The 17156-nt window shown below is 39.3% G+C and overlaps 1 protein-coding gene across 1 annotated transcript in view; it reads left to right on the forward strand.

Annotated features, from left to right (window-relative positions):
- Positions 1-17156, forward strand: part of rassf3 (Ras association domain family member 3) — a 106834-nt gene that overhangs the window by 79721 nt on the left and 9957 nt on the right. The gene's annotated exons all lie outside the window — the stretch shown is intronic.

A 17156-nucleotide genomic window follows, 5' to 3' on the forward strand; every position in this document is an offset into this window, starting at 1 on the left:
ATCTCTGCATTGTTTGCATTGTTTAGTTAGTTCTAAGTGGTGCAGTTTGAGAATGTACAATTGGCCCAGTCTCCTCTGATGTTACACTGCAACCTGCCTGTGAGACAGAGTCCAACCACACATGTCCAACACATAGGCCTAATAATAATAATAATACATTATATTTATAGTAATGCTGTCAAAATTATCGCGTTAACGGCGGTAATACATTTTTTTAATTAATTGCGTTAAAATATTTACCGCATTTAACGCATGTGCAGAATGGCCCGCCCCATACATCCCACCAGTGGTAGCGCCAGGCTACACCCATACCAAGAAATGGCTTAGCCCCACCATGAAAAATGATGTTAAAGTAAGCAAAATAAAGTCCGCCAACTCGCGCGGAGTAAATTGCACAGACGGCAGTTAGTAAGATTGATTTCAGTAGCCACTTGTCTGGAAATACCGAAGACCAGAAACGATTTTGAAACCTTTTGTCAGGTAGTGATCGTCTTCTCAATAGAACATCTTTGATAATATCTTCTGGCCAATCAGAATCAAGATAACGGCGTGGTGTTGTTGCAGAAAGTCCCGACGGAGAACACTTTTGCTGTAGTACAGGGGTGCACATAACTGGTACGCAAGTTATGTGCGTAATCTGAAATGCGTACCGTCACTTGTGTCACAAAGCGCATTTGCGTACCGACGTACTTGTGAAGCTTTTCCAGAAGGCGGTTAGATCACCGGACGACAGAGTCGGTCTCCGTGTGCACAGACAGGGCTGCTGTTAACGTCGGTCTGTACAACGGAAGTGTGCCAAAACTACGCCCCCCCCCCCTTCACTGGAGAACTGCGCTAAAACAGCTGATCACAACGTTCACACTGTGGTCACGAAGTACTCCACTAGCTCCCCCCTGTCGAATTTCCTGAAGTACTCCCCCGTTGATAGAAATCAACACGTAATGAATTAAGACCCCACGGTTTGATGATTGATACTGTAGGTGTGTGGGCTATCTTTCATTTTGACACACAGAATTTTTTTATAATAAACATACATACTGTATTTTAAATGGATATATCCGCCTTCTTTCATTTATCTTTCCATTCCCACAACAATATACATAAAGAAATGGCATATTTTGGACATAGTTCGAATGGTGATTAATCATGATTAATTATTTTTTAAGCTGTGATTAATCTGATTAAAAATTGTAATCGTTTGACAGCCCTAATTGATAGCCTATAGGCCTAGCGCTTTTATACAACTCAAAGATGCTTGCACGCTTACACATGTCCTGCAATACACATGCTGCAGCTGCTCACTGTTTGTAAAAGTAAATAAATAGTATTTTCATTTCAATAATGTAGCTACTTTCTATACCCTGCTTCATAAACAATACTGACATCCCTGTGCTCCTCCGAGTCTGGGGGTCCGGTGATGTGAGGACAGCGCGAGGACACAGACAGGGAGGCTGCTTTACTTCATAAAGGAAATGGCGGTCTATATTAACACATGAGCTAAAATGCTTAATAACCTTCATTACGTGTTAGAGAAAGAACATAAGAAAGTTTGACAAAGATGAGGCTGTTAAACGGGCAGTGGATCTGCTGTGTGTAGAAAAAGAGAGAGAGAGACGCTGAGCTGCAGCGATCAGCTGATACGGAGCATAGAGAGAGAGAGAGAGAGAGAGAGAAAGAGAGCTGCGGTCTGCGAGGCTCGGCCTCGCCTCCGGTCCTCACAACTCTTATTAATCCCGGTACTGGACAATGGTTAGTTGTTCCTACTCGGAACCGAGTTTTGCTTCCCAACCCTGCCACTGTGCTACACTTCCCGCCCCGCCCCCGTCTAACTGTACAGAAAGCGGCGAGATACATTTCCTTAGGAATCGACAAGCAGAACCGAAACTAACATTTCTAAACGAACAATGGCGGACACGTACAATTTACGAATGAGTTCTGCCTTTTGTAAACTGAATGTATCAATAATTTGTCAATAAATCAGGGCGAAAACTGTCACTTGTCTGCCGGACAAGTCAATTGAAAGATCTACTTGTCCGATATTGTAAATAACGGTGGGACGTGTACTTTTTCGCACACTGTGACAGTGTGTTAGCTTTCAGCACTATAGTAATTGTCTATTTATCCAACCCTTCCTTCAGCTAATGAAGCGTGTGGACAGAGATGATGAGTCATGCAGCAGCTGCTTTAAAACATACACTCTACTCTACTGTATTCTACTTGGACAAAATCCCTCAACAGGAGGTGAAGGGGTTTCTGTACCCTCCCCACTTCTCCCCACTTTCCTTCCCCCTTCTTCCCCTCTTCATTTTACCTCTGTGGAGAAACTAACCACCTGTAGCATCCTTTTAGGAGGTCAAAGGGCACCAGGTGTGGGGTGTGACTTTCCCGGTTTGGGCACTAAATCCCTTTATTACTACTATTGGGTATCGTTTGGATTTCCACGATTCCGATTCTACTTTTCGATTCCGGTTCTTAACGGTTCTCAATTCCGATTCTTTGAGTGGCAGAGTAAACAAATTATACATGCTTCTTCCACCAAAAAAAATTACATTTATTCGAGAAACTTTTACACGGGTTAGTTTCCAGTAATATTCACATGAATCAGTCTGTTTATATTCACTGCTATGTAACTGTAACCTGAGAACCACTGAAGCTACAACAGTCCAACTTTTAAAAACAGTTCTTGTTGAGAAAAACAAGCATATCTGCCTTCTCAGGCATACCGGAAAGAAATGCTTGAACATTTTAAAGTAAAATGCTTCAATCTGGTGCACTTTAAGCAGAACTACTAGAGACTAGATCTAGGGGGTACAACTCTAAACACCCATATGAAAAAGATTGGTTTACATTTTAATAATTAAATAAGTAGGTGAGCATAACCAATAACCTACCATAGCCAATAACAAATACATGTAACGTATTTTATGTTTGTTGTTCATTCATATCTTATTTTACTATTTTATTTATGCATACTTTTTTATCTCCAGTTTAAAACGATATGTCTGGTTTACTGTCCTATAGTATACATTGGAATGATTTCAAACCTGTTTTATCCCAATAATTATAAAGGAGTGCCTTGGAAATATGTGTTTACGTAAATTGTGATCAAACCGTTTGAGACCCACTGAGATAACTTAGACTAAAGTGAACTATCTAAACACTCAGAGTCCTTTACCTCACTGAGATGTAGTTATCAGCCTCAGTCTGACTGGAGAGGACTCTCCCTCCACATCATTGTAGAAACATCTTCTTCTTCCGTTAGAGCAGCTAGCACCAGATTCTAATAACAACAGCGCGTACCGGTGCACCCTCCCTTTCTCGCTCCCTCGCACTTTGGCTGTGAGCTGCGGTTGCCATATAAGCCAACATCCCCCATTTTCATCACTTGCAGCACCCAACGTACAGGGCAAATGAAAAGTGTAACCGGGATGAAAAGGGTGTTACATTTACTTAATTATTAATGTTGTTACATCAAGGCCGAAAATTAGGATGAGCACCAACGGTCAAAACATTTGTTTCCCCTCCAGAGCTGTCGGCACAGCGCCTCCACAGATCTATAACGCCAGTGCGACGGGCCGGCCCTGGTCCCAGGTTACGCTTTAGGAAGTTTAGGTACAACGCTACATTTCCCGCCTCGCCGCAGTCATACAGTAGGCTACGGAGAGCGGCGAGAAACATTTCCTCAGGCATCGAAAAGCGGAACCGAAATTCACATTTCTAAATGATGCCGTTGGAATCGAAATGTTGGAACCGATTCCGAACCGGTTCTCGGTACCCAACCCTAACTTTATTACAGAAATACTGTATGTTGGTACCGCTGGTTACAGAATATCAGATATATAATCAGCAAAATCCAAGATTTGTATCTGTTTGCTTTCGCTGCTTCACTTTTTATAATTATCAAATAATTTAACCGATTATCTTCTAGATTAATACACTAATTGTTTGGTCTTTAAAATGTCAGAAAATAGTCCATCCAAGTTCAGAAAAGTCCCTGGTGATGTCTTTAAACGTCTTGTTTGCAGTGTACAAAACATTCTTCTCAATAACAATGTCAAAAAGAATCAATCTGTCTAATATGGTGAATCATATCGCAATTGCAACATCAGTCAAAAATATTGCCATTCGTTTTCCAAAAAGTGCAGCCCTAGTCAAAAGTATTGCGATATTTGGTTTTTCTTCATATCGTCTTGTAGAAAAGTGAGATAGTAGTTTATATAATTCGTAATGAAGCATGTGTTTTTGGTCTCTAATGTTGCCACCATGCTCTGAAAGTGACCTCCCGTCTTCACTTAAAGCGCATCTGGCAGCAGTTTGGTTTCCAGTCAGACCATTATCACCAGACCACAGCACGCTCTGCACATCAAACACAGCACCAAAACCACCTCAAAGCAGAAAGTGAGAGTCTGAATGATGATTAATGACGGGGCAGGTTCACTGGAAGTGTGTGTTGATGCGTTGAAGACCACCTTCTCAGAGGATTTTATTTTTTTTTTATTCAGGAGCGGACATTTTTGGTGTGAGTTAATGTTGTGGTTAGAGGGAGCTGTGTTTGGAAATACTAAAGGTTAAAGGAAGGCTCCAGTCATTAGATAGTTAATAAAAACTTCAGTATTTAGTGAAACATTATGTTTAAACCATATCCTGAATAAATCAGCGATATTTCCTGGTAAATAATGATTTTATAGCTCTTTTTTTATCAAAACCTGTATATTCCGTCAGGCAGCTGCCATTTTGGCCATTTTGGCCATTTTCAGTAGTCACATGATCCGAAAAACTAGGTTGTGACGTCATCTATGCGTTCACTTTGTAAACACACGAACAGCTCATTCGACGAAAACATGGCGGAGTATTTGAGTTCGGACTCGTCAGCCGAGGAAGAAGTTTTGAGCAATGTGGAGAGATTGGATGGGGGAATTCAGCCATACAGCCAAGTCAGGAGAACCGTCAGGAATCCAGGGACAGTGACGATGAGGATGAACAGCACAGTGATCTTGCTGGAGACGATCCCTTTACTCGTGCAATTGATTTCGGGGGGCGAGTAGGGAGACCTGTACATGAATGGTGTACTTGCGATCGGTGTGTAGCCATGGACAATCCTCTTATGAACATATGTTGTCATGAGCTTTAAGAGCTTGAAAATAAACTGTTCACAGACGACTTGGATTGCTATGTTTACACAGGGAATTCGACACTGTGGTGTTAGAAAAAGCTGTATTGAGAACAGCGCAGTCAAAGTGTCCGTTTAGCGCAATACCGCATCAGTTGCGCCACTTATGTGACAGACAAAAGAGTGTGACAGACAAGAATAGTCCATTCTAATGTCTAACACGTAATGTGGAGAAAGAGATGTCCTGTATGGGTTGATTGTGCGTTGATCTGTTGGTAATGCCTCGGGGTTCCGGTGGGCATGTAAACAAATGCATAATGCTGCGCTATACTTTGTGGCCTCACCCAGTTGCATAGCGACGCTTATTGTTTAGGTGTCTTTTAACAAGCAGGTCGTCATATCATTAGCTAGAACTAGCTGGATCTGATCGATATGGACATAAACGTGAGTAAAATCTGGCGGGAGAGAGAGAGATCAGCTGCTGCTGACAAGTCGACACGCAGCTCTGCATGATCACCTGCAGCGGTGAGCGGAACAAAACGCACACTTCAGATTAGAATATCACATGTAGCTATTTTAATGACCTCTCAAACTACCGTAACTAGTTATAGATAAGTTTAGTTTTACTGTCGGGTCACTCATTACTGATCCGCGAGCTGCATGAGACTGACGGGATGTCAGGAGAAGGAGAGAGCGCTCCGTTTATTATTCCCGTGTTATTATAAGTTACTGTACACTTTTCAATAGTTAATCTACTATGATTAGTTTGTTTAATATCGAATCATATCAATTTGTTTTAAAGCACAATAAATAACAAAGAAGACCTTTGACCGGCACTTTTCTCATTTTGTCCGGAAGATTTAAACTTTAACGGACATGTTGACCGGCGAAAAAATATTCTAACGGGAACTCTGGCACATACGTCAATTTGTCCTCTACACCAAACGCATAGTTCACGTCACTTCCGGTAAAATAAGTCATGTGACTCCTTAAAATGGCGCCGCCCACAGGGTTGATGTTATTTCGGTAATTAATCAGCTTAAAATTACTGATAACGTCATCGGATAAAAAAAAGACTGTTATATCGGATGATAATTATTTAAAAATGCGTGTCATGAGGATTGCCTCCCTTTAAGGTGTGACGAATGTTTATTTTTCAATTCGTCATAGTATTAAACTGTGAATTGAGTGTTAACACATCGTCTGATTGCACATGGTTGAATTAGTGTATTTGTCGGCAGATACAGTAACTAATAGGACATTTCAGTGAGGTACATTTTTGCCTTATACTGTTTGTCCACCAGGGATGAATGTGAAGTTAATTTTCAGCTGTGAGATGTCCTGCTTAGCACATGATAAGACACTTTTTTCTTTTATTAGTGGAAAAACTCGCCACTAAATCGAGTATTCAGGAATTTTGAGATTTTTCTAATGAGTGAATCTTTTTTTGAGAAAAAAAAAAGCCAAAATAAAACCGTGACATGAATGAAAACTAACAAAATTAAATATTACAATTTAGAGTTTGTTTTAGTGAGTTTTGTGAATCAAAAAACGTTTTGGTATAATGCAATAAAGTGAGATTTTTTTAAAAGAACAAACAAAAGTTTAATGTAAAAAAATGATAGACAAGAAATGGAACGATAATATAACATATATTTAGTAGAAATTAGAAAAACAATTGACCATTGTTGTTTTACGGCAAAAGATTCAGGCTCGCTGCTGAATAAGTTCAGTAGTGTCAGTAAGTCAGGGCACATGCCTTTACTTACTGATGCCTTGGCATAAGTCAAGTTTTATATATATATATATCATAATAATATGTGTTCAAAAACATTTGCTGTATTGCTGTAAATAGCATTCCTCAGTACACACTGACTCGTGTGTACACACTGACTCGTGTGCAAAATACCCATCAGCCTGCATGTCATTAGATGTCTCATGTTAAATTCCCAACGCTGAATTACGCTCAAATGCACGATGTTACTAAGTACATTTACTCAAGTACTAGTTACTATTAACATTTGGATTTATAAATAGGATTGGTTTGATAACAAATTACAAAAACACATAGGGCGAGTAAAGATGAAATGATTAATCAAATAATCATTTAAATAACAGAAATATTTCCATCAGTTCATACAAACACATTTTCAAAGTCTCCCGCTTCTCAAATGTGAGAACTTTTCAAGTACTTTTACTTTAAATACTTAAGTAAAATCATGTAAGTACAATGATGAAAATGTAATTTAAGTAATAAATACATGTAAGACTTTAACAGGGTACTATACAAGTGTTGTATTTTCTATATTCCACATTTATATATTTTTAAAGTATACAGTATTCATTTTATTGCAAATTATATAAATATATATATATATATCATTATTTCTTCTGTTTTATATATTTTTCTTATTCCTGCAATAAGAAATGTTGCACTATTATGTCCTTTTTAGTACTTTAAGTAAAGGATCTAAAACCCTCTTTACCACTGTCTACAAATGAAAACCTTGTGGTTTGTGGGTTCTGCATGGTGCTAGATGCTCATTATGTACGTATGCGGAGGTTTTGAACATGACGATTTTGCTCACGGTTGATGGATATCCCTTAGTCTGTGTTTTGGCTACCTTGATGTGGAATATGTGCTGTGTGTTTAGGCTCTCTTTGAAGGGGTTTGCCACTGTTGTAGAGGTGACTAAAGAGAGAATTATAGTCATCATCACACACACACACACACACACACACACACACACACACACACACACACACACACACACACACACACACACACACACACACACACACACACACACACACAACTCACAGGTATTGTTTCCTTTATCAGGCCACATGCAGACACACCTCCTTTTGACATCCTCATTGTGTCCACTGTATCACAGAAACAACCTCTAGTACCCTGATACTACATTATGCAATTTAAGACTTATTTCTACCTTTCACACAAGCTATGAATACTCGGAAACACCTTGCGTTAATTATTGAAATAAAGATTGTATGGTTTTAAATTGTGATATGTGGACGATTGGAAATGTTCTTAATATGTTTGCTGGCAGTTGACAAGTGTTCTAAAACATGACATTATGTTTGTTTCCTGTGTTTGATTCTCACGTCATTGGGGAAGGACTGAGGGTCATTTAGTAATAAAGTTGTCAGATATGACTGATGGTGAGTTTTTCTGTTGCTTCATATCTGACCTCATGGAGTCTGTAGATGGGAGTACACCTCATTATCATTCATTAGTGGTGTTTTGTTTGTTAGCTTTCTTTGGCTACATTTCATTTGTCTTTTTGTGGCTTCTCAGGAGTTGAACCATGTCGTTAAACAACTTCTAACAAGGCTGTTTTTATGGATGAAAGTTGCTGTTGTAAGACTGGAAAATGGCTTTAGGAGTGCCTGTAGTGGGGCAGTTTTGTAACACAACATTCATCTTAGTCATTCAGAAACTTTTAAAGTATTGAGCCATCTCCACAGACGTGTGTGTACATGAATGTGTCCGTGTCCACCTGGCCGTACTGTTCTGCTCTTCATTAGGTTGGTTCATTAATGCATTTTTACAATTGATAGCTCAGAAACAAATCCCAATTTGTTTGATTTTAGAACTATTGTTTTTTATGTTGCATAACTCCTTAAGTCATTCATCTTAGTTCAAGTCCAAATCTTTGTTGTGTTCAGCCTCTTAAATGTGACGATTTTCCATGTGATTGTTTTGGACTGTTTCTCAGAAAAACCAAGCTTCTCTAAGAACATGTGTCTGTATTTTGGCACTTTAGATTCTTAATACTGAAATATGGATCTGAACAAAGTTAAGATCTAATAAACACAAGTTAAAGCCCTAAATCAGGGGTGGGGAACCTTTTTCCTCTCGAGGGCCATTTCAATGTTTTCAACATCCTCCGAGGGCCGTACAAATTATTGACCTCTGCTTAAAAATACTAAAATCACAGCCCACTCATTTCACCTTTCTTTCATGCTGTGCAAAGAAAAAGCAACCTCTTAATCCAGATATCTTACCATGACTCGCACATGCATTCACGTGCACGGTTGTGGCATGACCACCCAAACAGAAAGATATGGACACAAGATGTGTGCAAATGTATTTAGACTCCTATTCATGTGAACATGATTTAAGTGTGGGGGGAACCTAACTTCCTCTAGGGGGGTCCGGGGGCACGCTCCCCCGGGAAGATTTGTTTTTAAATGTTGACGTTGAAAGCATCAATCTGGTGCACTTTGAGAGCAACATTAGGAGATCTATGGATACATCTCTCAACACCCATATGAAACAGAACTGGAAGCAGATTTATTTTTCTTTATGGATATTTTACAAATCACTCTCCTTTCAAACTGTATTCTTGTTTATTAATAACAACTTTTTTTATACCCGTTTACTTTATTCTCTTATTTTTTTATAACTATAATGATCATATAAAGATGTGCCTTTACCTCACTGGTTGTAGAAAAAGCTTCTTATATTCGTTAGCATAGCTAGCTAACCAGATGCTAATAACAACAAAGTTATTGACTGTATGATCAGTATGACAGATGAACAGATCGCCACTGGGATTTCAACTAAGACACAGACATGCAGAAACTGCAGCATGTGTACGGCTCCTTATGGGTAGGCTACTGCAATTTTTGGAAGTGCCGGAGCGGAGCGGCGTTCTGGTGCTCCCCGTCAGAACTACACCCCTGTCAGACGAGACCTATACCACGTGATGACACGTTAGGCTTGTGTTGTGTTCAAGGACCCTGACCTTGGCCAGGAAAACAGGCACTCACTTGTTTAATTTTTATGCGGTCTAGATTTCTTTAATTTTTTTCTTTTTTGCGTGTGTTTATAAATTACCTCGAGGACCGTACCAAATGGTCTCGCTGGCCGTATACGGCCCAGGGGCCGGAGGTTCCCCACCCCTGCCCTAAATGTATGACCTGTACATGCTGGTGTTGTGCTTTCAGCAATAAAACACACACACACACACACACACACACACACACACACACACACACACACACACACACACACACACACACACACACACACACACACACCACACACACACACACACACACACACACACACACACACACACACACACACACACACACACACACTTCTTCCTCCAAGGTCAGAGTCATGAAGTTTCATAATCTCAACCGTACAAACACCGCTGGGCCTGTTGCTCAATTCTTTTGTGATAACATATGTGTTCAAAGACTTGTATTTTTCAACCTTGTGCAATCTTTGCCTTCAACATATCATCTGAAACATGTACTCTGTGTGCGGATGACAAATATGTGTGTGAGAAGAGAGCTGGCTAAATGTTTCAGTTCAATGGGAACATTTCTCAGCAGGCTTCATTGTGAGTTTACCATGAACATCATTTGATTTATTTTTAATGTTATATCTCCAAAATAGCTGCTTGACTTGTAGCTAGAGTTTAAAAGGAGTCCGCTAAAGTCTAAACATGTTTGAATATTACCAAAGCTTGAAAAACATCTCTTTCCCTTCTCTTGTCTTTTCTACCAAACCTATTTCTTCATCTTCCTTCTCTTCTCCTGTCTCCTACCATCCTCATTTTTTTTGCTTGTCTCTTCTCCTTCCTCCTCACATACAGTAGTTCTCCTTTTCCCTCCTTTTTGTTACTGTTGCTAAAGTTCATGGAGGAGGACCACCCAGCCTCCTTGTAGTCACTTTGCAGATCATTGAACCATCACTGTTTGTCCTGTACTCCGCCGTGCATGTCTCCATGTTGTACTCACTGAGAAACATACAGAAAGTACCTCAGGGTGATGTAATGGGTCCACTCTGGTTCACATCGTTGTGTGGAGCCTGTCTTCATGTCCCTCTGCGGGTCAGCTAGTTTAGTCTGCAGGTGTCACTTCTCTGTTTGTAAAGGCAATTGCATAATTTACCTCTTTTTCTGTTCTTCGAAAGAAACAATAGTATAATTAGTAGTGCGGTAATTAAGTACCATTTAGAGGTAGTTCAACTTGAGTGTTTCGATTTGATGCTACCACTTCCATTCCACAACATTTTAGATAAGCACATTCAGATAATACAGAATAAAGTTCCCCAATGAATAATGGATACCATGGTTGAACACTTTTGTTTTGATTCCTTGAGGGAATTTCTCAAGCAACCCGGGAATGATATTATTCCTGCTATTTACTTGAATCATTATGTAATTTTAACTATATTGCAGTATTTTAGATGTAATTAATGTCTTAAGTTGAGTATGTTGTATTGTAGGAGGAGCCTGTGATTATACCATCATTGCCAGAGGTAGCTGTTGAGCATATGACAACAATACTTTGCATCTTGATGAATGTACATGTACATATTATTTTAAGTGGTCTTACTGCGGTTGCATTTTGAAAACATTTTCAATAATTATACAAAGCTTGAATACAAAAAGCCTGGTATCTGTTAGAAAACGTGAGGCCCGGCCTAGAGGTAACCCAGATGTAAATGATTGGTGGTTATAATAAGAGATGAGAAAGCTGTGTTTACTGAATAGCTTACATAGTGGTTGGCACTCTCATAAGATCTATAAAAGGCTTTAACAAGGCTGCTCTGCATCTACTGTATGAGCGTCCATTAACTCGGGAATGTCCTCTCAAGAAGAAGAGTGTTTCTGTCCATTAGCTGAGGGTTGTCTGTTATACGGGAGGAAAGGTGTGAGCACTTCCACTTGTACATTTATGGGGTTGTGTGTGTGTGTGTGTGTGTGTGTGTGTGTGTGTGTGTGTGTGTGTGTGTGTGTGTGTGTGTGTGTGTGTGTGTGTGTGTGTGTGTGTGTGTGTGTGTGTGTGTGTGTGTGTCCCATTAGTGCAGGAATTCTGGGAGGAAAGGTGTGTCCGATCTCAACTTCCCCCCGCGGACTCAACAGGAAGTAGCATAGAGAGGGAGGTGGGGTGAGGAGGATAGGAGATTGGACACAAGTCAGATTTAGTGGAATAAGGGATGAGTTTAAGGGTGGAAAAACAAAGAAAGGGGATTCTATATGGATTCGAAACAGAGATGGTTTAAGTCGTTAGGTTTAAGGATTTTATGTTTATGGCTCTTTAATCTAACCGAAATAGTTTTTGTTATTTTACAGTAAAAGTCAGTAAATTGTTGAAATGAAGTTCTTAGAAAACTAAAATGTTTCAGTTGTTAAAAACGGAGGATTTTAGAATAATGAAACGCCAAATTAAAGTGCAAATCAGCTAATAATGTTCTATTTCATGTATATTGGAAATACATTGTTACATAATTCATAATTATATATCGTACCTGAAAGGATTCATTGATCATTAATTCAGTTAATATATTTCACTATTTTCCGAAAATGAATTGAGTTAACTGAGAGAATAAGTTTCTGAATAATCTATAAAGACCTGTTGAAGAAATTAAGTATGTGTATTTTCTGTATAATTGACAACAAATAACTTTTTTAGTTAAGTATCAGACTAAATAAATGAAACTTAACGAAAGATTTGGAGAGAATAAGTATAACATAACCTGTGAAACCCGGATAGAGGAAGTATGTAAACTAGGGGTGTAACGGTTGACAGAAGTCACGGTTCGGTTCATACCTCGGTTTGGGGGTCACGGTTCGGTACGGGTTCGGTACAACGAGGACAAGCAAAAAAAAAAGTCCCAAATGCATAATTTTTTATGCTGTTATTTATTTGTAACAGTAGTGCAAGTTTTGGTATGAAAATATGGAACTCTAACATTTGGAATCATTAACTGTATTACACAGTTAAAAACAAACACAAACAGTAACACACACACACACGCACGCACGCACGCACACACACACACACACACACTCAGATGGCCATATTATTTATAATGGCTGATGTCAAACAAAAAGGTTAAATAAGCTAAACAACTAAAAAGAATGTCTTGAAAATATTAAAATAAATAATAAGAAAGTGTTTCAATCACAATCATTAAAAGGCAATACAGAACTGTATAACATCTCCTGATGTCAAAATATAAAATAAATACAATGATAAATATAAAACAAAATAAAATCTGTACCTTTAGGAGCCATGTGTAATTAACTTGTGAGTGTGTGAGGCCATTATGCCTAAATAAAGGTACTCAAGCTTTACTCTATTTTCAAGTTGTTCTTCAAAAAGATGAGTTTGTCTACGTTGTCAGTAGTGAGGGCAGATCTGTTGGCGGTAACTAAAGTCACCTGCCGTCGAGAAAGCCCTCTCGCTGGGGACTGAGACTGACTCGGATGTGATTGAGCATGTTTGACGTGTTACCACTAGCAGACACACAGTCCTCGTCCGATCCACAACTCGCACCCCATCATTGTTGTAGTCCACAGGGAACCCGAAATGTTCCCACACAGCTGATTTAAAAGAAGCAGGTGGGTCTTCTAGCTCCTGTGTGTTGTGTGAAATCGCCATAGCTGCTAACTTTTCTTCATGTATTGTGTGTTGTTGTGTTTTGTTCTTGTTCTTCATTTGTTATTTACGGGCGGCTGGCTTTTAGGCACAATACCGCCCCCTGGATTATATATAGTGTAATACTGCCCTGAGTGACAGACTTTTTTCCCACTCGTAAAAAAAGGCGTATTCGCCGTGTGACTGCATGTGCCGAACCGTGACGTCCGAACCGTGACGGTACGGGACGGGACGAATATGGATACCGTTACACCCCTAATGTAAACACAAAGACAGAAATATAATGTCTTTCTTTCTCTTTATAATGTAGGTAAGATAAAGTTAGCAAAGCCTAACCACTGTTTAGTCTACCCCTAACACATAAACACAGACCTCTGTGCCGGGTCTATTTAGCTGAGCTAGGCGTGTTTTGTCTGCACACACACATTCACATGGTGATGCCATCTATTTACGGACGGTGGATGCAGAACAGCGTGACAGTGTTTAACACGGGCAGGAATGCTGCAGGTGTGTGGAGAAAAGTTTGGAGAAAGAAAAAGCAATTGTATGTCTCACACACATTCAGACTGAACTTTACCCATCTGGGTTATTCTTGAAACAGCAGCAATGACACAAGGAGGTCATTATAAAAGTCTTTCTTCAAGTCGGTTTTCTTTTTGCTTGTTTTTTTTGTGTTTCCTGGTGCAAAGGCAACGTCTGTTCTGCTTTTTAATGGACATCTGCTTAATGCAACAAGTGCAGCATGGGGACATGACATAGTATTATTCTTTTAAATATTGAATTACAAAATGTAGTACCGTCAGTATTGGACTTTAGGAGAAACATATCTTCAATCATAACAGGATTAACTTCTGACTAACAGAAGTTTTTGGACGATTACAATTCCCAAAATAAGTTATTCTCTACTTCTTTGTCATCAGCATTCAGGGTTAGAAACACATTAGAAAGCGTATGTACCTGGAAAGGAACCAGTAACATGGGTGTTTATTAGGAAATAAAAAGCCCAGCTCCTGTCTTGTCCCTCTGTCTTCCTTCTCGCCTCTTCAGTGTTGATCTTCCAGCTTCAGTGGGAGGATCCGCTGTGCTGTTAAATCAATCCATGACCTCATGGTGTTGTAGCTCTTTGTTTGGATTAAGCTTCTCTTAGCCTCCCAGTTCCTAGTAACCTTCTCTCCCCTGAACTGGACACACTTGGTATGCACACTCCTGAGGGCTAAAATTATATTTGTGAGCCAGTAACATCACTGGGTCAGTATTAGAAGCTCTGAGATAACGGGGAGAGTTAAAGTGTTTACATTCCTAACTTTATTTCTGAGGAGACGTGTCAACAGGATTTTGCTCAATTTACAACTAGCACTTATTCCTGTTATTTCACAATACTTTTACCAAATAAAAATAAGCCATATACAAACAAATGGTTGGATGAGTGACCTCCCCCCTGCGGACTAAACAGGTTTTTACGTGCTTCCATGTAGGTTGGAAGTCACTTCATCTAGGAGATGTTCAGGTTTAGCTGCTTACCTTGTAAGCAGCTCGTGTTAAACACTTTAACACGAGAGGAAGGATTCATTCATATCAGGTTTCTATTTATTTGTTTCTTTTCCGCTCTGTCTCTGGGCTAGGTAAGGTGACAGATAATCACCTTGTCACTTCCTGTCAATGATAAGCTTTGACTCAGCAGGTGATTAACATGAATGTGGGAAATCCCCTCAGTAGAAACTTGACCTCACCTTTTTAAAAGGAGTTTTCCCAGATCAACAAAGGAATCTGATCCCCTCAGATTCAGGGTGTTAGGTGTGTCTTAGTGTGCATGTGGTCGAGCAGATTTGTTGCGGTCCAATACCCTCGTCCTTTAATCCGGATGAGTCAGGTTGGCCCACCGAGGAATTAGCCTTATGCAACAATACAGGCTTTAAATGACTTACATTCTTGAGTTCTTAATAAATGTGTCTGCACCACATTTGTTTACCTCCATCATTTAATGGATGATATTCTTTTATTTTATTCCAAATCAGAAGAGACTACATTCTGTCATTAAAACTGACCTTACTTGCTATATTTTAAACTCTTTTTGGTGTTGAGATTCCCAAGTAAAGCCATATATTAAGGATACATTCAGCAGTAATAATTCATCACATCTAAGGCTGATTTCAAAGTATATTTTCAATAAAGATATCGTCAAATGTCCTAGGGCCCAAGATAACTTCAGTTATTTATACATTTTAAGAAAGGTGATTTTTATGTCAATAGCCTACCTAAATAAAGTTGTGCGCTTCTTTAGACAACTTTCCAAACTTGTTACGTGTTTAAGGATGCTGAATGCAGCCTTATGATCCTATTAGAATCTTCTCATGTCATTTAATATAAAGACTGTATTTTTCTTTGAATCTAAATAAACATCCAGTTCTGACAGCGCACATCAACAGATTAGCAGTCTGCATCTTCACCAGCTCTATGGGATCATCGGTTTTTCTTTAAATCCAAACGTTTGATAAATGACTTGTTACATGTTGCAAGTAATTCTCTTGATCCGACCCACAGACTGGCATTACATTGTCCGAAGCCCTCTAGCTGCAGTACAGTGTGTTTTCACTTTGTTTGCACACGCTGCATTAGCACCTTGTCTTTCCCTTGAGCAGTGTGTGTTTTCCATATAAGGGTGTGTGTGCCTTCAAAGTCTCTCTGGATTGTGTGTGTGTAGTTTTTAATAGATGTAGAGGAGTGCTGCACTATGCCCATGTAAGCACACACTGCACTGGAGAATTAAAAGACTGCATTGGCACACACACACACACACACACACACACACACACACACACACACACACACACACACACACACACACACACACACAGTTCACGTGCACACAGAAGATGTCTTTAAAAATGTCAGTCAGTTGTTTTGAGGCTTTAAAAGCTATGAGAGGATGTCGGTTTCACCAATGACATGTTTTTTTAAATGTATCTTTTACATATAACCAAAAGTTAGGACAGTTTGTAGGCTTTTATTCATTATCATTTATTGTTTTTTTTGTATTTAAATAAGTCTATAAAGTGTAATAAAAATGGTTTCCAAAGAGGTTAAAGTACAATGTTACTTTATTTTGTCAAAAACTAGTTTAATTTATAATGAGATGGAGAAAAGCCTCAAACCCTTCCCAGTGGAAATGCTGAAACCTGCCAGTATTTAAGGAAAACATTTAATTGGCCGTTAAAAGCCCACTTGACTATTATTTCTTTTGTAAATATATATTTCTGCTTTGTGTCACTTTTCCTGAAACCAAGCTCCTGCATGCGCCAACTGCCTGAACACATTTGACTGTCTCGAGGACAGGCTCTTTACAGCTGATGGTGTAACACTCGGCTTCATCATGTGACCTGCGTTATAGTTTTGCATGTGTTCCTTGGTAGTTGTAAAAGGAGGGTTGGACTGTGTGGTTGACCTGGTGTCACTGCTCTTTAAAGATGTTTTTGTCTGCACAGTACACATGTGTCCTCTTTATCTAGAACTTCCTCTATCAGCTGACGCCCGTTTCTGACCCGTTTCTGACTTCAGGCCTCACTTACAGTGAATCCTCTTGTGTGATTTGACAAACATCAGCTTGTGATTTACAGTACAC

This window comes from Pseudochaenichthys georgianus, chromosome 23 (assembly GCF_902827115.2).
Source record: "Pseudochaenichthys georgianus chromosome 23, fPseGeo1.2, whole genome shotgun sequence".
Lineage (NCBI taxonomy): Eukaryota > Metazoa > Chordata > Actinopteri > Perciformes > Channichthyidae > Pseudochaenichthys > Pseudochaenichthys georgianus.